This window comes from Capricornis sumatraensis, chromosome 3, assembly GCF_032405125.1.
Source record: "Capricornis sumatraensis isolate serow.1 chromosome 3, serow.2, whole genome shotgun sequence".
Classification (NCBI taxonomy): Eukaryota; Metazoa; Chordata; class Mammalia; order Artiodactyla; family Bovidae; genus Capricornis; species Capricornis sumatraensis.
The window spans coordinates 117,682,734-117,705,808 of record NC_091071.1 but is presented as its reverse complement, the minus strand read 5'-3'; the positions used below and the strand labels follow the sequence as shown (position 1 = coordinate 117,705,808).

The 23,075-nt window shown below is 44.3% G+C and overlaps 1 protein-coding gene across 8 annotated transcripts in view; it reads left to right on the top strand.

The window, feature by feature from the left end:
* Positions 1 to 23,075, top strand: part of CLASP1 (cytoplasmic linker associated protein 1) — a 237,209-nt gene that overhangs the window by 32,326 nt on the left and 181,808 nt on the right. The gene's annotated exons all lie outside the window — the stretch shown is intronic.

Below are 23,075 nucleotides of genomic sequence, written 5' to 3'. Positions count from 1 at the left end.
CCCCATGCCTGCTGCCTCCCTCGGCGCCCCCCTCAAGTACCTGCTTTCTCCCCTTCCTCCCACTGTACTGACCCTTTGTGGCCTCATAGCTGCACTCAGGGCCCAGAACTTACCCAGGGTCCAGGCAGATGAGCACCCATCCCCGTTGGAGTCCCCTTGGAACAGACTGGGGTGCCGCCTCCCCTCTCTTCTTTTGGAATTGTCTTTGGGGAACATTTTCATTTCCTGACAGCCCCTTGAGTTTCCCTCCCCCCCCCCCCCCATTGTTTTGGAAAGACTCTTCTGTGCTTCTCTGCTGTCATCTGATGGGCAGTCAGGAGGAAAGGTGGCTGCACAGGTGTGCTTCGACTCCCGCCTTCAGCTTGGCCTGCTGCTGGACCCCACTTCCTGGTGCCGTAAAAGGAGCTGGACTGTGGAGCCCCCCAGACTTGGGCATGAGGATGGCCGTAATGCCGTCGCTGAGATTGGGATGTAGAGCACAGGATGGTCTTCAAGGCCTCTTCTGCCTGAAACCCTCAATAGTTCCTCTGCAGTGGTTTTGAGTTAGGGAGATGCCCTGATTGCAGAAGTCAAACCACTTTAGGGTCATGACAAAAGATGCTCCAGTGCCGGGCTAGAGAGATGAATTGACAGTCTTAGAACGTGCATCCTAAAGGAGCCTTTTTAGAAGAATGGGTAAATGCTAGCTTTTCTGTTTCTTTTGCTTTGCCTCCTTGCCTCCCAGCCGGTAGTAAATTCCTCATTTGAAATAATTCCATTGTGAACTTTTCATTTTCATCCCTGACCTTTCTAGTTTATTTTCCCTCAAGTGTGGTCCTGCCTACTTTTGAAATTCGGAATCAGAATTAGATATGACTTGGAAGTGGTGCAGAGCAGACTGACTTCTCCAGAGCTGAGAATTCACCCCTAGTTCCTAGTGCCTTTCTGTTTTCCTAAAGGCTGGAAGTTAGAAGAAATTAGAGAAACAAGTTTATTTTGATTTTTCTGTCCTGCCTTTAAGCTTTCTACACTAGAACAAGTTGGCTTATTTTTCATAAGTGAATTCATTAAATGTGCTGCTGCTGCTGAGTCACTTCAGTCGTGTCCGACTCTGCGCGACCCCATAGACGGCAGCCCGCCAGGCTCCCTTGTCCCTGGGATTCTCCAGGCAAGAACACTGGAGTGGGTTGCCATTTCCTTCTCCAGTGCAGGCGTGTATATTTATTTACTTTTTGGCAAGGCTGCCGGCTCTGTGTGTTTGAAAGCATGAATGAACTTGTGGACTGGAAGGGGAGGCACTCAGCTCACAGGCACAGGCTTCTGCTGGTTCTTCCCACCCCCTCACTTTTCACACTGTCACTTGCCCTCTAATAACATCACCTGGCTTTTACCCAACTCTCAAGATGATGTAGGCACCGCCAGCAAATCATCTGACAGTTCTCTTAGAGCAGAGGAAGGACCTGAGACCCAGGAGGGCCCGGTGACTCCCTTTACAGATTCTGAAAGAACAGAATCAAACAAAGGCGGGGAGGATTCCCTGCACTCTGCTGTATCACTGAGAGCTAGAGCTTCAAAACAAAAGCCCAACAGCAGTGAAACCCCAGAGGACAAAAGCCCAGCTCAAGTGAAGCTTGCCTGTTGTGTTTCTGTGCTCCTGTTTGATCCCATAGTCAGTAATTGAAGAATTTGGAATAGCTCCAAAATGGAAATGTTTCTCAGTTATATCCATCTGAGAGTGTTTGAAAGAGCTGTTCAGTATTCCACCCAGTTGAGTTTTCATCAAGGGGAAAAAAGAACTAAGTGTTGTAGTAACCCTGTCGTGTTCTAGCCCGACTGTGGCCTTGGAGTTTCTCTTTTTGTCTGGGTGACTAGATAAATCATTGAAAGGCAGAATACAGGGAAAAGGATGAGAAAAGGATGTAGTGGGGAGAACCAAATTAGTGACTGTGCCTGTTTCACAGCGATGTGCTAAGTATAAGTACTTCCTCTGAGTCAGCTCCCCCAGTCCTGGGCAGAGCAGCCTCTCCTCCTGCAAATGTTCATCAGCACAGGAGAGCAGGTGGTTACAGTCAGCCCAGTTCCTGGGCTGTCTGGCTCTGGGTTTTGGTCTAAGGAGATAGAGGCAGCCACCAGCTTGTCAGGCTGTTTCATTAGAGCCCGTAGTAAAAAAATCTATTTTATGTTGCAACCCTTAGGAACACCTTAGGAACACCTTAGGACCATAGTCAGAGGACAGACGATCCATCCTGAGAGAAACCCTGGAACACGAGAACACCTTCTCTCATGTGAAGCTCTAACAGAAATGAAACCTCCAGCTCCTGTACCGGGAGTCGCTGGTTCCCTAATAAAAACCACTTTCTCTCTGATTTTAGCATAGCTGTGCCTCCGGTAGCCAGGTAGCAACCCTGACCCTCGTAGTGGATGTGCCAGTCATGGGAGGAAACAGATGATTTTCCACAAGAGAGAACAGTGAACATGCAGTTATAGCTTTTGAAACCCCCACTTTAGATCCCAGCATTATCCTTCATTTAGGAAGCCTGGACTCACTAGCCCTCTTCTCACCTCCCAGTGCTCGTCTTACTGTGTTGTCTCTGAGTTTTCCTTTGATGCTGGTGGTACAAGATCAGTGCCCCTCCAGATACTCTTAAGTCACCGCAGTATTTAGGGTCAGGAAGCAGAGTGGGGAGGAGGGCCTTTGGAGGGGCTTTGCAGCCAGGGAGCCTTCTTCCCAGAGACTTTAGTCATGCGTCTTACTCCTGATTCAGGAGAGATGGATTTTGAAAATCAAAGGTACAGGCACCTGTGAAAGTTTTCTTTAACTTGGTTTTATGAAAAGTTTCAAACCCATTCAGAAGTAGAGAGGCTGTTGTAATGTGTCCGCACATCTGGCTGCAGTGGTTGCCAGCCCCTTGCTGCTCTCAGAATACCTGTTCTAGAGGTGAGTCTCCGCTGGGGGTGGTGGAAATACTGGAGGCAGAGCGATATCCTTGGATGTTGGTCCCCCTCCACTTTGCAGACAAAACTCCACCAGAAAACAGTCTTCCATTCTTCACTGGCTGGCAGCCTCTCAGGGGATTTATATTTGTTTATTGTTTACCATTTAAAATATTAAAGAATTTTGTATCATGTCTTGAACCAGAAAATTATAGGCGTTTGTTGTGAGAGGAAGCACAAGGTGAAAGGTTTGTTTTCTCTCGTACAAACACACCTGCACACAAACGATGTGTGTAGAGTTCTTAAAAAAAAAAAAGGGTCTATATACATAATGTTTTGCAGCTGTTTTTTGGTTTAACTCTGTTTCATAGCATGACTTGTCAATTTCTGCCAAGAAAGGCAGCTGGAATTTTGATAGCAAATAACTTGAATCTGTAGATCAATTTAGAGACTATTGCCATCCTAACATTATTAAGTCTTCAATTCCATGAACAAAAGATGTCTTTCCATTTATTTAGGTCTTCTTGAATTTTTTTCAGTGGTATTTGTAGTTTTAAGTGTACAAATCCTTTCCTTTTTGGGTTAAATTTGTGCTATTTTAAATGGAATTGTTTTCTTAGTTTCATTTTTGGTTTAGCCATTGCTGATGTACTCATCGTTTTTAATTATGAAAATAGAACACTTCCATATATAACTCATTTATCTTAGTTACCTTGAATATTTAGGCTTATTTTTAATGTTTTCCTTTCATAAAATAATGCAGTAGTGGCCATTGTGTCTACACTATGCTATTTTCCATACCGTGTTAAAGTGTTTGAAATTGATTCCTAAAGATGAACTTGCTAGGCCAACATTTATTTAGGTTAAAAATTTGATATATGGGACCTCCCTGGTGGTCTGGTGGTTAAGAATCTGCCCTCCCATTCAGGGGATGTGGGCTTGAGTCCTGATCGGGGAACTATGATCCCACATGCGGGGGACAGCTAACTCCATGTGCTGCGACTGCTGAGTCCGCACACTGCAGTGAGGAGCCCACGTGCGCCATAGAGGTCACATGTGCCGCAAGCAGGACCCAGTGAAGCCAAATACAAAATAACCTATTCAAAAAAACGGATAGATACCGAGTTGTGTGCCAAAACGCTGTATCACTTACAGTTACCAAGCTTGCAAGCAACTTGTTAGTATCTATTTCCAGGAACCCTCCCCACACCTCGGAGTTATTAATCTTTTAAAATGTATTTGGGGAGCTCCTTCATAGCCTAACGGTTGGGATTCTGGGCTTTCACTGCCATGGCTTGGATTCAGTTTCTGGTTGGGAAACTGATATCCCAAAAGCCCCGAAGCACAGCCAAAAAGTAAAGTAAATAAAGTGGTGTTAAAATGTATCTTGATCTGATAAGTTATAAATGGTGTATCATTATTTTTATTTGCAATCCTTTGGTTAAAAGAAGATGAGTACCTTTTAATGTTTATTGCTTTTTTTTTTTAATAGAAATAGTCTGTTGGATGTCTTTTGCCTATTTAAAATTTTTGTCTTTTTTTCTTAATTATTTGTGGGTTTTAACAAGTATCGTGGTATAATCCATTACCATATATTTTATAGATATATTCTGCCCAGTTTGTTGTTTCTTTTTTACTTGTGTTTATTTTTTCTTTTAGGAATATGACATTTCATTTTATCTATCTGTGCCTTCTTAATGCCCATTAGTAAAATGTTTTACAGTTTTCTTCACATAAGTTCTATGATTCAGTCCTAATTACCTTAGGTTTTTGTTGCAGTTATGAATTTGATTTTTTCCATTAAACTTTCTTCCTGATCCCAATTGATACAATAAAAATGGCATAGGTTTTTCTATATTTTTAGAGGATTTGGCCACTTACTCTCTTGTCAGTTCTAATTTTCAGTTGACCCTCTTGGATATTTTTAGTAGACATTTTTTTTTTTTGCAAGTAGCAGTAATAATGTTGTTGTTACCAATAATCATTTTCTAGCCTCTTGATCTCTCTGTGCTTTCTTTTTTGTATTGTATCGCTCAGTCCTGTCAGGTTGGTAACAGGAACATCTCTTATCTCCACCCTGTCCCCACCTCTCAAGGGCATGCTCCTGGTGTTTTCAGTTTGGTGTTCTGCTGTTGGTTTCTAATAGGATACCTTTGATTTGTTGAAAGATGTTTCCTCCAATTCTTTAGTCGCTAATAGATCATAATCATAATCAAAAGCAGAAATGAGAGTTAAAGTTTTTATTTCCTTTCCTTCATTTCCACTGGGTAATTTATGCTGGTGCTGGGGCTTGTTATCTCATTTTTCTTCCCTGGGATTCCCCTCTTCTCAGTGCCCTTTCCTACAGCTACACCTTTATTGTTCATAATTTCTCTTCCCCCATTCCCCAGAACAATCCAAGGCAGCCTCAACTGTTTATTTTACAAATATTTCAGGTGTTTATGATAAGGAAGGCACTTTAATTTTGTAATGGACATTTAGAGTGTTTCAGTTGTGTTAAGATTTCTGGGGGTTGGCTGCTGTCAGCATACCCCAGCACCTGACACCTGCCTGTCAAAAGAGCTTTCCGCCAAAGCTGGTCTGACGCACTGACTGTGGTTAGTTCCCTGGGTTTCTGTCTGCCATGTCACGCCTGGGCAGGCCTTGGATCATCAGGCTTTGGCCGCCACATTCCAGCGTCTCTCCCAGCATCCTCCAGCTTCTCCTCTGCCGTCCTTTCCGTGGTGTGCCCTGCAACATCTGTCAGTTATAAACGCATTCCCTTATGTTCTTCATCTCCTCCTTCAGCCTGTAGAGTATGTGTGTGTGTCTACCATTCTAGGGAGGAGCAACCACCATCTTACTTGACCAGCAGAGTCTTCAGGCTGCCTTACGGAGTTTTGCTTGAGTCTTGCCACTGGGAGTTTCCTACATTCTGTCTTGACTGACATCCCCATCACTCTTTATTCCATGTGTCTGACCTCTCCTTCCATGAACTTGTGGATGGACGCAGGAATTGCCAAAACCATCTTGATCTCATATGACTTCTTACGTGATCAAGCCCTAATTGGCAAAGCTCTCTTCTTCACTGCCGTTTGTTGCCACCTCTGTTCTTTTCTCCTTTTTTAAGTTTTTACTTTTGGCTGCACCTCAAGGCATGTTGAATCCTAGTTCCCTGACCAGGGGTCAGACTCGTGGCCCCTGCAGTGGAAGCACGGAGTCTTAACCACTGAACCACCGGGAATGTTCCGAGTCCTTTTCTTCTAGCAATTCTTTTTCATCTACTTGGTCGATACCTCTGCCTGCAGTCCTTGCAGATATGGGGGCTCATCAAGATACCTACCTCAGTCTTCCCTCTGCATGCTGCGTGGGAATTCTCCTTCATGTGGGTGTTCCCAGACCCATCTGTGCACCCTGAATTGCCCTCGTGGGCTTCACTTAGCAGACCTGTGCCTGCAGCGTATTTCTGTGTTGATACCCCATCAGGCCCCTGCAGCTCAGCATGTCAGAAGCGATTCAGCTCCTTCTGCACTCACACAGACTTCACAGTATGACCATTAGCTTTGCTGCTCAGCTCAGAAACCTGCAATCTCTGCCCTCGTTATGCCCAAAGCTCTCTCTGCCCCCAGTTCATCCTCCCTGTCTTTGCAAAGATGAGCTTGTAAAACTGCAGATATATCATTTCACACTCCTCTGTCCTTATCCATTTCCTGCTTCCATCTCATCTCCTTCTTTTTTCCAAACTTTCAAATCTTTCAATGATTCCCCAACGCTTTAGGATGAAATTCCTAAGTTCTTACAATTCATTGAACTTTTTTAAAGACCATCTCATGAGATAGTCATATAGACTTCCTAATTCCTAGGATAACCTCTGTCAGTGTGTTCATTGACTAACCTGCTGGATTTGATTTGCTACTATTTTGAATTTCCTTCTCTTATAAGCGGGATTGGATGAGTTTCTTTAACTTTGCATGTGACTCCTGCCCAGTTTTGTAGTACTGCTACTGCTAAGTCACTTCAGTCGTGTCCGACTCTGTGCGACCCCATAGATGGCAGCCCACCAGGCTCCCCCGTCCCTGGGATTCTCCAGGCAGGAACACTGGAGTGGGTTGCCATTTCCTTCTCCAATGCATGAAAGTGAAAAGTGAAAGTGAAGTCGCTCAGTCGTGTCCGACTTCACGACCCCATGGACTGCAGCCTACCAGGCTCCTCCATCCATGGGATTTTCCAGGCGAGAGTACTGGAGTGGGTTGCTGTTGCCTTCTCCTTTGCTAACTTTTAGAGTGAGTTGGGACTCTTCTACCTCTCAATTGCTAGCAGATTTATGGATGGAGATATAACTTCTCACAGGGTGGAAAGGAAAAATGCTTTCTTCCGATTTGATGACGATGAAGTGAAGTGAAAGTCACTCAGTCATGTCTGACTCTTTGCGACCCCATGGACTATACAGTCCATGGACTTCTCTAAGCCAGAATACTGGAGTGGGTAGCCTTTCCCTTCTCCAGGGGATCTTCCCAACTCAGGGATCGAACCAGGTCTCCTGCATTGCAGGCAGATTCTTTACTAGCTGAGCCACAAGGGGAGCCCAAGAATACTGGAGTGGGTAGCCTATCTCTTCTCCAGTGGATCTTCTTGACCCAGGAATCAAACCGGGGTCTCCTGCATTGCAGGTGGATTCTTTACTAACTGAACTATCAGGGAAGCCTCTGTGATGATGGTGAGCACAGCGAAGTTACCAACAGGGACAACAGTGTTTTGGACCCAGCACTCTAGTGAAGAGACAATCGCGAAGACAGATGAAACACTGCAGACCACGCAAACACTTTTGCAGCTCACACACCTCCGGACCTTCTGACACTGGCCTTTGTCAGTTTTGATTTGTCCCTTGGTTTGTCCTGCAAGTACTCTTAAAATTAGGGGGGGGAAGGACTATGTTAAAATATACATAGCATAAAACCTACCACTTTAACTGCTTTTTTGGGAGTGGGCCACTCCGTTGGGCTTATGGGATTGAACCTGGGCCACAGCAGAAAAAGTGCCAAGTCCCAACCGCTAGACTGCCAGGGAATTCCCTCAACTGCTTTTAATTGTACAGCTTAGTGGCTTTAGGTGTATTCACAGTGATGGTCAACCATCACCATTATCCATCTCCAGAGCTTTTTCATCAGCCCAAAAGGCATTCTTTGAACAATAACTTGCCATTTCCCCTCCCATCAGCTGCTGCTAACTGCTACTTTACTTTCTTTCTATTTTTCTTTAATTGAAGTTTTGTTGATGTATAATAGTATGTTAGTGTCAAGGGGTGTGTGTGTGTGTGTGCGTGCGCTGGCTCAGTCGTGTGATCGGGGTGTGCGTGTGTGTGCGTGTGTGTATGTGTGTGTGTATTGGCTCAGTCGTGCGATCCCATGGCTTGTAACCTGCCAGGCTCCTCTGTCCATGGGATTTTCCAGGCAAGGATACCAGAGTGGGTTGCTGTTTCCTACTCCAGGGGATCTTCTTGACTCAGGAAGAACCCGCATCTCTTGCGATTCCTGCCTTGGCAAGCGGGTTCTTTACCACTGCCCTCCCACCCTGGGCATGCACAGTTCTACTTTCTGTCTCTGAGAATGTGCTGTTTCTTGGTACCTCCTATACACAGAAGCACACACTATGTGTCCTTTTGTGTCTGCTGTATTTCACTTGTCTTAATGTTTGTAGGTGCTCTTGAACACGAGTTTTATCTCAGAATGAGGAGGCGGGCGTGTTCACTGTGTGTGGTTCCCTGTGCCCTACAGTTGAAATTGATCACGTCAGTGATTCTGCCAGTCACCTGCAGAAGGCAGCATTAGGTGTCACATCACAGAGACATGCATGGAGTTTGAGATGGTAACTTTCTTTGGGGCCATGGCTAGTAACCACGGTGGTGCCATATTTTGAACCCAGTGTTGTCTGACTCCAAAGCCTATTTATGCTCTGTCTGCCACTTGGATCTCCACCTTTGCTTCGTACCCTATGCCATTCTGGGTTTCTGAAGGTGGAAATTCCTGCCAGGCTTGTCTTGAACTGTGTGGCTTGCACATCTTACTGCGTGTGGTTCACACCTTGTCTACCTCCATCACAGTGACCTGAAAGCTTTCTCCTTGAGTTTAGACACAGGATGGCCATCAGGTACTCTGGGTAGTAGTTTTGCTGATAGGTACAGTTCAGTGAATTGGTTTTCCATAAAATGATCTTCAGATATGTAGCACAGTGGAAGCTTCGATTCCCAAGATCATTCTTACAAAGCATCCTGAGCAGAGTTTGGTGGGATTTGGCTAGCTCTGAATGCTTCATAATCTGAAGAACCTGGGAATCTGTCATTTTAACTTTCACTTTTCCCTTGGTTGCAGTAAGATGCTTCCTAAGCCATGGGAACCTGGAGGGTTTCTCCGTGTCCCACTGTTCCCTCATTTGCCATTCAGTTCAGTTCAGTCGCTCAGTCGTGTCCAACTCTTTGCGACCCCATGAATCGCAGCATGCCAGGCCTCCCTGTCTATCACCAACTCCCGGAGTTCACTCAAACTCATGTCCATCAAGTCAGTGATGCCATCCAGCCATCTCATGCTCTGTCGTCCCCTTCTCCTCCCACCCCCAACCCCTCCCAGCATCAGAGTCTTTTCTAATGAGTCAGTTCTTCACAAGAGGTAGCCAAAGTATTGGAGTTTCAGCTTCAACATCAGTCCTTCCAATGAACACCCAGGACTGATCTCCTTTAGGATGGACTGATTGGATCTCCTTGCAGTCCAAGGGACTCTCAAGAGTCTTCTCCAACACCACAGTTCAAAAGCATCAATTCTTCGGCACTCAGCTTTCTTCACAGTCCAACTCTCACATCCATACCTGACCACTGGAAAAACCATAGCCTTGACTAGATGGACCTTTGTTGGCAGAGTAATGTCTCTGCTTTTTAATATTCTGTCTAGGTTGGTCATAACTTTCCTTCCAAGGAGTAAGCGTCTTTTAATTTCATGGCTGCAGTCACCATCTGCAGTGATTTTGGAGAAAAATAAAGTCTGACACTATTTCCAGTTTCCCTTCTATAGCCCATGAAGTGATGGGACCAGATGCCATGATCTTCGTTTTCTGAATGTTGAGCTTTAGCCAACTTTTTCACTCTCCTCTTTCACTTTCATCAAGAGGCTTTTTAGTTCCTCTTCACTTTCTGCCATAAGGGTGGTGTCATCTGCATATCTGAAGTTACTGATATTTCTGCCAGCAATCTTGATTCCAGCTTGTGCTTCTTCCAGCCCAGCGTTTCTCATGATGTACTCTGCATAGAAGTTAAATAAGCAGGGTGACAATATAGAGCCTTGACGTACTCCTTTTCCTATTTGGGGAAGCTAGGGGACGACAGAGGATGAGATGGCTGGATGGCATCACCGACTCGATGGACATGAGTTTGAGTGAACTCCGGGAGTTGGTGATGGACAGGGAGGCCTGACATGCTGCAGTTCATGGGGTCGCAAAGAGTCGGACACGACTGAGCAACTGAACTGAACTGAAAGCTTCTCGTGGTTGAGGCCGCTTTCACCTTTTGGATGACTGGGCTTCACAGTGGGTGCTAGGCAGGCCCTGGCACTGCACTAAGTGAGTTTTCCAATTGAGAAATAAAGCAGATTGATGGGATTCACTCCGTTATTCAACAAATAAGGTTCTGGGCTATAGCATTCAATAATTGGATACAAATTCTCTTCTTCATGAAGCTCATGTTTCACTTGGGAGAAAGAACCCATAAGCAAGTTAACTGAGTGAATTTTATAGACTACTGGGAAATGGAAAGAGCTGCTTTTTAGAAAAATACTGCCTGCGCGGGCCAGGGGCATGTGTACATGCCCACAGTGTTCTGTAGGGTGGTCAGAGTGGGCCTGGCTGAGAACACGGCTTTGGGGCAGAGATGTGAGTGGGTGCTGGTATGGGGTGGGTGGCAGCCTTGGGGAATAGCATTTCAGGTAGAGAGAGCATCTGGTGCAGAGAGGGGCCCCATCTGGGGCAATGGAGGAGCAGCCAGGAGGCCGGTGAAGGGAGGGAGTGGCTGTCGGAAAGACGAGTTCCTGTGCAGCACTGGGAGGCATAGGCGGGTTCTCCGCGAAGGACTTGGTCAGCGTTTAGGTGGACATTCTGGCCGTGTGGTGAGAGTCAAGGAGAGGAGCCAGATGGGAGGATGCACACCGGGTCAGGTGGCAGTGCTTTTCCTGTCTGTGGTTGATTGGAGTGCACAGTTCATGCTGTTTTCATCAGGGTCCCCAAACCCCGGGCTGCTGACCGGTACCACCCTGCAGCCTGTTAGGAACCAGGTCCCATGGCAGGGCGCGAATGAGTGAAGCTTCACCCGCCACTCCCCATCACTTGCATTACTGCCTGAACCACCGCCACCTTTGGCAAATGTAAGGAATTCTTTGGTGATCCCGTCGTGGAAGATGATTTCTTCTTCATGCAAGAAGAAATGAAAGATTTCTTCCATGATCCAGAAAGATCTGAGTAGAGTTCTTTTAAATCTAGTAACTGATTTTTTTTTCAGCTTTACTAAAATATAATTTACATAACATTTATCTACTAAGTATACAACTCAATTATTTTTTAGTAAGTTTACAGAGTTGTACACCCATCACCACAGTCCAGCATTAGAACTTTTCTCCATCACTCTAAAAGGTCCCTTGTATCCACTTATAGTCAATCCTCATCGTCACCCCCGGCTGTAGGCAACCATTTATCTATTTTCTGTCTCTGGGGATTTAGCTTTTCTGAGCCTTTCATATAAATGAAATCTTACAATGTGTAGTCTTTCTGTCTGATTTCTTTTATTTAGCATCCTCTTTTCAAGGTTCACGTATAACATAGCATCTATCATTACGTTTGTTCCTCTTTATTGTTGAATGGGAATGGTATTTAACTGTATGGATTACCAGATTTTGTTTGTTTATTCATCAGCTGATGGATATTTGGATTATTACCACCTTTTGGCTATTAAGAATAATACCTACTTTTTTCCAGAAGTGCAGCCATAGGCAGGCAGATGGTTCTCTGGAGTGAGTACACACAAGAATGATTTTGGTTTTGGGAGCATCTTTATAAACTTTATGTACTTCCTTTGCCCTTTTGTAAGACTGATGGATTAATGAATATTATTTGAGCCAGATAATAGCCAAGTGACCTTTCCATTGCCTGTTTCCTTATTTGCAAAGTAAGGATATTTATAGGTGCAGTGGAGAAGGAAATGGCAACTCACTCCAGTGTTCTTGCCTGGAGGATCCCAGTGACAGGGGAGCCTGGTGGGCTGCCATCTATGGGGTCACACAGAGTCGGACATGACTGAAGTGACTTAGTAGCAGCAGCAGTGCTTGGCACAGGGAATTGTAAGGATTAAGTAAGATAGTGGAGAGAATATGTGCAAGGAAATAGTTAGTCTCCCCTATTACCCTGCCTCCCCGACTCCCGTTACCTCTGAGGAAGTGGTAGGGCTGAGAGAGACTATGTGAGGACCACCCTGCTTTCAGGAGTGAGTGGTCTTATTGGAGAGAGATGTGGACTGCAGGTGAAGGAGCAGAGGCCAGGTGAACTCCTGGACCAGGCTAGCTGGGTGGGCCTCTCAGAAGAATTAGGACCTCGGCTTGGAGGAGGGGAGCAGGGAGGCTTCTAGGAGAGTCCGGGCAACTGGGAGAGCCATAGGCCTGGCTGGCTGGGGGTGGCTGGAAGAGATGGGTGTGGAGGTTGGCTTAGGGGCATATTGGGAGAATTGTAAAAGCCCATGTGGAACACTTGGATCTGTGTTTACTCCCTTGGGCAACCATGAATGTTTTGGTGCCTGATTTCATGTTTATGGGGTGGGTATAGATGAGGGAGGTTGCAGATTTAGGGGTCTTTGGCCAGATTAGACCCATGAAATGTTTTTTTTTTGGAGGGGATTTCCCAGTTGTTTAAATTCATTCAGACAATTCAGTTCAGTCGCTCAGTTGTGTCTGACTCTTTGCTACCCCATGGACTGCAGCATGCCAGGCTTCCTTGTCCATCACCAACTCCTAGAGCTTACTCAAACTCATGTCCATTGAGTCTGTGATGCCATCCAACCATCTCATCCTCTTGTCATCTCCTTCTCCTCCTACTTTCAATCTTTCCAAGCATCAGGGTCTTTTCTGGTGAGTCAGTTCTTCGCATCAGATGACCAAGTATTGGAGTTTCAGCTTCAGCATCAGTCCTTCCAATGACTATTCAGGACTGATATCCTTTAGGATGGACTGGTTGGATCTGCTTGCAGTCCAAGGGACTCTCAAGAATCTTCTCCAACACCACAGTTCAAAAGCATCAATTCTTAGGCACTCAGCTTACATGAGGAAAAGGGAATGGCAACCCACTCCAGCACTCTTGCCTGGAAAATCCCATGGGCAGAGGAGCCTGGTGGGCTATAGTCCATGGGGTTGTGAAGAGTCCAACATGACAGTGACTTCACTTTCACTTTTCATTTTCATGCATTGGAAAAGGAAATGGCAACCCACTCCAGTGTTCTTGCCTGGAGAATCCCAGGGATGGGGGAGCCTGGTGGGCTGCCATCTATGGGGTCGCACAGAGTCGGACACGACTGAAGCAACTTAGCAGCAGCAGCAGCAGCAGCAGCAGCAGCAGCAGCAACAGCTTTCATTATAGTCCAGCTCTCACATCCATACGTGACTACTGGAAAAACCATAGCTCTGATTAGATGGACCTTTGTCAGCAAAGTAATGTCTCTGCTTTTTAATATGCTGTTTTGGTTGGTCATAGCTTTGCTTCCAAGGAGCAAGCGTCTTTTAATTTCATGGCTGCAGTCACCATCTGCAGTGATTTTGCAGCCCAAGAAGATAAAGTCTTTCACTGTTTCAACTGTTTCCCCATCTATTTGCCATGAAGTGATAGAACTGGATGCCATGATCTTCCTTTTCTGAATGTTGAGCTTTAAGCCAGCTTTGTCACTCTCCACTTTCACTTTCATCAAGAGGCTCTTCAGTTCCTCTTCATTTATCCCATAAGGGTGATGTCATCTGCATATCTGAGATTATTGATATTTCTTCTGGCAATCTTGATTCCAACTTGTACTTCATCCAGCCTGGCATTTCTCATGATGTACTCTGTATATAAGTTAAATAAGCAGGGTGACAATATACAGCCTTGACATACTCCTTTCCTGATTTGGAACCAGTCTGTTGTCCCAAGTCTGTTTCTGCCTGTTGCTTCTTAACCTGCATACAGATTTCTGAGGAGGCAGGTCAGGTGGTCTGGTATTCCCAGCTCTTGATGAATTTTCCACAGTTTGTTGTGATCTACACAGTCAAAGGCTTTGGTGTAATCAATAAGGCAGAAATAGATGTTTTTCTGGAATTTAATGGATGTTGGCAATTTGATCTCTGGTTCCTCTATCTTTTCTAAATCCAGCTTGAACATCTGGAAGTTCATGGTTCACGTATTGCTGAAGCCTGGCTTGGAGAATTTTGAGCATTACTTTACTACCGTGTGAGATGAGTGCAATTGTGCGGTAGTTTGAGCATTCTTTGGCATTGCCCTTCTTTGGGATTGGAATGAAAACTGGCCTTTTCCAGTCCTGTGGCCACTGCTGCGTTTCCAAATTTGCTGGCATATTGAGTGCAGCACTTTCACAGCATCATCTTTCAGGATTTGAAATAGCTTAACTGGCATTCCATCACCTCCACTAGCTTTGTTCATAGTGATGCTTCCTAAGGCCCACTTGACTTCACATTCCAGGATGTCTGGCTCCAGGTGAGTGATCACACCATGGTGGTTATCTGGGTCATGAAGATCTTTTTTGTATAGTTTTTGTGTGTATTCTTGCCACCTCTTCTTAATATCTTCTACTTCTGTTAGGTCCATACCATTTCTGTCCTTTATTGTGCCCATCTTTGCATGAAATGTTCCCTTGGTATCTCTAATTTTCTTGAAGAGCTCTCTAGTCTTTCCCATTCTATTGCTTCCTCTATTTCTTTGCACTGATCGCTGAGGAAGGCTTTCTTATCTCTCCTTGCTATGCTTTGGAACTCTGCACTCAGATGGGTATTATCGCCTTTGCCTTTAGCTTTTCTTCTTTTCTCAGCTGTTTGTAAGGCCTCCTCAAACAACCATTTTGCCTTTTAGCATTTCTTTTTCTTGGGGATGGTCTTGATCCCCAAATTTAAAATTCTTTTTCCCATTCACACGGCACTTGCTCAGTAGCCTCCTATAGTTTGGTGGCTACTGATTTGGACAGTATAGATCTTGACAGAAAATTCCTTTCACTGCTGAAGTAAATATTGGGCGGGTCCAGACTCTTAAACAAAGGTTACTGACTGCCTCAAACTGTGTTCATCCCTGGTCCCCTGGCCTCACTGGGCCTGTTAATGCTCTTGTGTAAAATGAAGTGCTTTTGGATGATCTGAAATTTCTTTCTTTCTTTTAAACTATTTATTTGTTTGGCTGCACCAGGTCTTAGTTGCAGCACGTGGGTCTAGTTCCTTGACCAGGAATTGAAGCTGCCTCCCCTGCATTGGCAGCATGGAGTCTTAGCCACTCCTCCACTAGGGAAGTCCCTGAAGTTTCTGCCTAATGGTAAGACCCCAGTATGTGGGCAACAACAGCAAAAAGCCTATCACTTCATTAGTCCCATTAATCTAATATCAATTATTTATATTTTGTGCTCAAACACTGTCTCTGGAGGCCATTCTAGAAGAGGGATTTAAATTGTAGCCTGCTCAGTGGCATCTGGTTGGCATGGGTGTCCCAGGACTCCCTGGGTGGTGCTTTGAAGGACAGCAAGTTTGGATGAATAATTCTCCAGTGTCACATGAATACACGGGGTCATTGACTTTTATCACTCTATTCTTGGGTATATGTGTTGTGCTCTTGTTCTTGGAATTGAAAATGATCACATTGTAAGAGTTCTGTTAATTTCCTCCTTATTTAATAAGGTTGCAGTGTAGAGTCTTAAAATAACACCACCAACAACAAAAAATGCATAGAGTGAGCATCCTGGAGCCCCTTAGGGCACCTAGCACATTAAGGTAAAAATAATGCTGGGGGCTTCCTTGATGGTCCAGTGATTAGGTCTCCTTGCTTCCACTGCAGGGGGCGCGGGTTGTATCCCTGGTTGAGGAACTAAGATCCTGCAAGCCACATGGCATGGCAAAAAAAAAAAAGTGGGCATCAAGTGTACAGTGTGTGTTCTTTCGGAGAACTCATCCTAAGGAGGTAACGTGTTGAATTGTGTATTCATCGAAGTGTTGATTAAAATAATGACTGTCAGTAGCGGCTTGGCGGATTGGTCCAGTGATCCTGATGCCTGTATACAACAGGGTATCATCCGGCCACTGAATGTGGGGCTGTAGATTACTATGTATTGATTTGGGGCTAATTCCATGGCATATGAACCCAAATATATAAAATTCATAGTACACACACGTGCATATGTATGCGTGCAAGATGTCTTGAGGGATAGTCATCAGAATATTGGTACTTGGGGGCTTCCCTGGTGGTCCAGTGGTTAAGACTCTACGCTTCCACTGTAGGGGCCTTGGGTTTGATCCCTGGTCAAACTTAATATCCTGCATGCCTCATGGTGTGGCTAAAAGAAAAAGAAGAGGACTGTTGACAGTTGGGTGATGAGATGTCCTAAGGAGGTAACGTGTTGAAATGTGTGTTCATTCAGGTGCCTCAGTTTCTTCTTTGGGGTTATACCCCCCCCTCCCCCACCCTCCCCTGCCCCGGCACTGTTCCTGTCTTTCCTCAGAGGGCTGTGCTTTGTTGTTTTTGTTTTTTTGAAAGTGTTGCTCTCGAGACTTCCCTGGTGGTCCAGTGGTTAAAAATCCACCTGCCAATTTAGGAAAGACAGGTTCGATCCCCGGTCTGGAAAGATCCCGCATACCATGGAGTGACTAAGCCTGTGGACCACAGCTACTGAGCCTGCCCTGCACTCTAAAGCCATGAGTCACAACCACTGAGCCCACGGGCCACACTTGTTGAAGCCCTTGCACCCTAGAGCATGCACGGCACAGCAGGAGAAGCCACTGCAACTAGAGAATAGGCGCTGCAAAGACCCAGCTCTCACAGCCAGAAATTAAAAGAAAAAAGTGCTGCTCTCATAAAGAAGGGGACAGACACTTATTGAGTGCCTACAGCATGTCAGGCATGTTGCTAAAACCTTTAACCCTCCTGTGCACTCTTTGAGGTAAACATATGATTATTCTGACTTCATGAGTGAAGCAGGTGAGGTCTGGAGATTGAGCATCTCTGTTGGACAGTAGATGTGGTACAGTAGGGATTCACACCCAGGTCTGTGTTCACAATGCCCTTGGACTTTTTCCTGTTTAGGGCATTATCAGAGCATCAGACATGTTTGGGTCTGAGACCAGCTCTATCTCTGGCATTGGCAGAGGAGAGATGTGACCTGCTTAAGGTCTTCAGCTAGCTAGAGAAAGACAAAGAAGACTAAAAAATGGGGTTTTGTGATATTGTGATTATGCTGTAGTGAGATTGACCTTGATCAAGTCAGGGGGCTTTTCGTTTTTAGTTCAATTACTGTGGACTTTATTACCTTAGGTAAGTCTCTTTACCTCTTTTAAAATTTTCCTTATTTTCAAAATAAGGGTAATATGTTCCACACCTCAGGTTATTTTGAGATTATTCAGATTCATCCAGAAGTACCTTAAAAACCATAAAGTATAATATGAGTGCAATATAATTCTGTTACTCCAGCTAATCCAGCCTTCCATGACTCAGGAAGTGACGTGTTCTTCCTTGTCTCTTATGGACTTTTTTTTTTTTTCCTAGGAAAAAAATGAAAGTATTTCTTTCTCTATCATTAAGCGGATGTCACTGTGGAGAGAGAACTGTGGTAGATTGCATTTTGGGGCTTTGACTTGTAGTTTGTAAGTAAGTAAGGTATTTGGACAAGAGGTCCCTTGTCACAGACTTACATGTAGGTCGAGTGGTCCAGGTCACTCCCACTTTCTAGTTTTAAAAACCTTAAAAATAATTGGAACTGTATATAGAAAGTGCACAGTGTACAAAGGCACAGTTTAATGAGTTGTCCTGAAGCTAACAGCTGTTTGATTGCTCCTCAGGACAAGAATTAAGAGTATTGCCAGCACTCCCCAAAGTTACCACTCTCCTAACATTTGTGGCATCACTTGCTTGCGTTTCTTTTTAGTTTTATCCTCTAAACATGCACCTTAAAATTAGAGTTTGTTTGTCTGTGTTTGGCATCTGGCCTTTTCACTCACTGTTGGATATATCTGTATTGCTGAGGGTAGCTTTGATCCATTTATTTTGATTGTATATTGTTCTTCCTAGCATGAAAACCACAACTTTCACATTCTACAGTAGATGGGCACCTGGATTTCTAGTTTTTGGCTGTTATGGATGGGGCTGCTCTGAGCATTTTTGTGCATTTCACCTGCTGTACCTGTGAGTGCATTTCTGTCGGGCATATGCCTGGGAGAAGGGGGAGAAGGGGACGACAGAGGATGAAATGTTTGAATGGCATCACTGACTGAATGGACATGAGTTTGAGTAAACTCCGGGAGTTGGTGATGGGCAGGGAAGCCTGGTGTGCTGCAGTCGATGGGGTCACAAAGGGTCAGACACGCCTGAGTGACTGAACTGAGCTGATGCCTAGCAGTGGGGTAGCTGCATATGTACCTTTCGCATTTGGGAGCTCTACGCCAAGATGTCGGAGAAAGCAATGGCACCCCACTCCAGTACTCTTGCCTGGAGAATCCCATGGGCGGAGGAGCCTGGTGGGCTGCCGTCTCTGGGGTCACACAGTTGGACACGACTGAAGCGACTTAGCAGCAGCAGCAGCATGCCAAGATGTTTTCTGAAGTGTTGGTTGTAGCAGGTTATATTCCTCCCAGCACGTGCGAGAGGTTCCGTGGTAACACGTGCTTATCCACACTTGGTCTGTGGGTCTTTAATTTTAGCCATGCAGGGAGTATGTAGTAGTCTCATTATATTTTATTTGGTTGGCCAAAAAGTTCATTTGTGATTTTGCATAAGATCTTACAGAAAAACCAAAATGAACTTTTTGGCCAGTCCAGTAACTTGTGTTTCTCTGACAAGTAATTGAGGTTGAACAACTTTTCATATGTTTATGAACAGCGATATCTTTTGTGAAGGGCCTGTTCAAATATTTTGCCCATTTTTCTACTGGGTTGTCTATTGATTGGGCTTGTAGATGATCTCTATGTATCCCAGAATCAAGCCTGTTGTTGTTGTTTATTTGTCTTATTAATATTGTTTTCCAATACGTCATGGCTTGCCTTTTACTTTCTTAGGATATTTCAGTGCACCATGGCCCCTGATTTTAATGTCCTGTGCATGGGTTTCTCTTCTAATGGTCTGTTGTCTATTGTGTCCTGATATTTCCGCATCTGGGGATCATGAAGCTGTTTTCTGATGTCACTTTTTGAAAGCTTTATTGTGATGTTTTCCACACTTAAATCTGTAACCAGGAGTTCATTTTTATGTGTGGGTTGAGATAGAAGTCAGTCGCTTTTTTATTGCAGATGGATGTTCAGTTGACCCCGGGTTCTCAGCCCAGTGTAATGCCTACTTAGTCATAAAGAAAGGGCCCATCTATGCCCAAGTCTGTGTCTGTCTTCTTTTCTGTAGTAGATCTTGATTTTCCGTGGGAGTGAGTTTTACCATCTTATGTCCTGCCCTTTGCATTTCCACATAGATTTTGGAATCAGCTTGTGAACTTCCTAAAGATAAATTACAGTTGGGATTTTGAGTGAAATTTTGTATGTAGATCAATTTGGGAAAAATGGAAATTTTGCAATATTGAGTATTCCAACCTGTAATTTCTCCCTCCATTTATTTTAGTCATTTTAATTTTTTTTTATTATTCTGTAGCTTTGGGAGTAGAGAATTATTTTGGCTAGATTTATTCTTAGGTGTTAATTTTTATGCAGTTAAAAATGAAAACTTGAAAAATTTCCTTTATGAGTTGTTAGTATAGAAAAGTGGTTGATTTTTTTTTTTTTCCTTTTTGGTATATTGACTTTGTACTAATCAGTCTTGCTAAACTCACTTATAGTATACCTGTAGATCTTCTTCATTTTCTACTTACAATTTGACAATTTTGCTTCCCTGTGAGTTTTATACCTTTCATTTTTTCCCTTGCCATAAAACTTTAGTGAGGACCTTAGATACAGTATTGAAAAGAAGATGCAGAATGGACTTTTTTGTCCTGTTTCCCATATCAAAGCGAAAGCTTTCGGTATTTCATCAATTATGATGTTCAGTTTGACCCTTGGATTAAAATCTGGCTATTTCTACCATTCAGCTGTTGGGAATAATGCTGCTCAGAATGTGAGTGTTCAAGTATTTATTGGAATCCTTGTTTTTATTTATTTGGGGTTTATATCTAGAAGTGGAATTGCTGGATCACTTGGCAATTCTGTGTTTAATTTTGGGGAGAGCTTCCATACGACTTTGCACAGCGACTGTACCAACTGTACATTCCTACCAACCGTGAATGCGCAGAGTCCCAGTTGCCCCACATCCTCACCAACACTTGTTTTCTGTTTCTTGCTTCTGTATTTTGGGGGATACTAGTGACCCAGATGGGTGTCAGCTCTTGCTTCTGGTCTCCTCGTGCTGACCTCTTCTTTTGAATCCATTGAAAGTTACGTTAATTCTGTTTTCTCTATGCTTAGTCTCTTACCTACTGTTTTGAATTTTCCATCCGTTTGTTTCTCTGGGCTTCATTCTGGAATTTTTCTGCAGACTTACTTTCCTGTTTAATTCCCTCTTCATCTATATCTAGTGTGTTTTTAAGTCCATCCATCCAGTACTTAATTTTGGACATTGCATTGTTTGGTTCTTTTAAAAATTTGTGTCACTTTTCGAAAGTAATCACCTCTCCCCTTAATTTTAATCTTAAGAATTTTGTCTTCTTATACATAGTAAGAACTATTCTGCTCCTAATTATTCTCGCATGGATCTTCATTTCTGCAAGTTTTCGTTTATAGTTGTCCTGCCTGCCTGATTATCTTTGGTTGTGCTTTGGACATTGTGTTTGAGAATTTTTTATAGAAGTAAATTGAGGACTAAACTAGAATTATGTTCTCTCCATCCAGAAATGATTTGTGCTTTTATCTTCCAGGGGTTTTAGGGCACCAGCAATCTAATAAAATCATTTCTATCTGCTGTCAGGGATTGGTATTTTTCTAGGTCACCCAGTTTCTTGAAAATTGGTCTGCAGTACATCTGGAGGCTGTTTTATTTCCAGTTCACTCTCCAAATGTATAGCATTTGGATTTCCAACCCAGAGTGTAGGGGGTTGTTTGAGGTCTCTGGAATGTATGTTCTAGATCCAAGTGGTTATCACAAGTAATTCTCAAGTGTCTTGTTGCCCCTTTCCAGTGTGTAAACGGCCCTGGAGCAAAGGTAGGCCATTTACTGCAGGCTCCTCTCTCTGGATTTTAGTTCTCTTACATTTTGTGACCTGGTAGTTTTTCTGTGCCTTCTTAGTTCGCCAGTGTTTCCAAGCAGATGTACTCTTATGTGAAATTCTGCATTTGTAGTTATTTTTAGCATGAGGGGTGGCCTGAGTTAGTCAGCCATTATTACCTCCTTTTAAAAGTTATAGGATAAAGGAACTATGTTAGCCCTTGAACACATTTGTTCCAAACTAATTAGTAAAAAGCTAGTTAGTGAAGTAGGGGTTTATTACCACTTACCATGAATCCAGTATCATGCTGTGCATTAGGGAAGTTTCAAGGAAATACCAGGCATGGTATTCCATATATTCAAGGACGTTTAGCTGGGGCCACAAATATAAACTTAAAATTAGATAGAATATGGGAGGAGACAAGGGTCATGCAGGATTGCTAGTTTAGTGAAAACTATGGATAGAGTGAGGGGTGTGAGCTGACCCTGTCTCTGCCTGGCCATCTTCCCATGGTGGGCACTGTGCCCTGGCACTCCCTGCTGTACATTGCAGCTCTTCTTTTGCTCCTGCACTGTATCTAAGATGCGTCTGAGGCCCTTCTGGAGCTGCCTCCCCTGCCCCCTCCCAAGTCCTCAGGCTCCAGCTGTTCCACTCTTCCTACCTTCGCACCTCACTCTTCTCTCTGCTGGGAGGTTTTCTCTTCCTTTGGTGTGAGGCTAGTTCTTGACAGCTTATTAGCCTTGTGCAGTGCAACCCCTCCTGAAAACCTCCCCTGCCAGCCCAGGGCCTCTCCCCAGGAATCCTAGGCGTGGCCTCCACTGATCTGAATCAGTACTTTGGCCCCTGCGCTGGCAGTGACCATGATTTGGGGCTAACAGCTATCATGTGGGTCATCTGGCCCTTTGCATGCACCAAGCACTGTTTCAAGCACTTCATGTACACACAGTGACCTTCGCTGTAGCTGTTACTGTGTCCCCATTTAACAGGTCAGAAAACTGAGGCACAGAGAGGCTTCACAGCTCCTAATTAGAGTTGTCTTCTGGGCAATGACTTTATTCATTTCTCCCTTTCTTCAGCAGGGAAATAGGAATGTAGGAGAAGGGCCTGAACTGTGAAGATAAATATTTGTGGTTTGCCTCTCCTTTCCTGCCCCCACTGGGGCCGTGACTAAGGGTGAAGTAGACAAGTGTGTGGGGGGGGATTTGTGCCTGGGACTGTGCTCTGCCCTCTCCATCCCAGGTCCCTGGGGCTTGCTGCATCCATCAGCCTTGTCTTCCGGAGCAGTCTCTGGACGCCCCCAGTCTGTTTGGGTGGGGATTTGGGGGAACGTTGCTGCCTAGGATTTAGTCAGGCCTGCTCTGGTCGGACCTGGCAGTAAACCTCCATCCTGAAAAAGTTTAAAGTTTGTTTTCCCAGTTCCACAAGTGGGTAAACTGACATGGGCTATCATATTTGAAAAGACCATAGCCATCTTACATCACAGTCTTGTGGGAATTCTGAAGGGATGTGGTGAGAACTGAAGCCCGTTATTAATATTTCTGTAATGAATAGCACTCCCCCCTCCAACCAGTGGTACACCAGACACATGCTTAGGATTTCATCAGGGAAAACCCAGTTCCTAATAATTGAGAGTTTGCTCTTTTTTTGAAAAATAAACTTAAATTTTTAGGACAGTTTTGGATTTACAGAAAAATTGCAAAGGTAGTAGAGCCCCCAATGTATCTATCCCACATTGAGCCTCCCCATCATATATCAT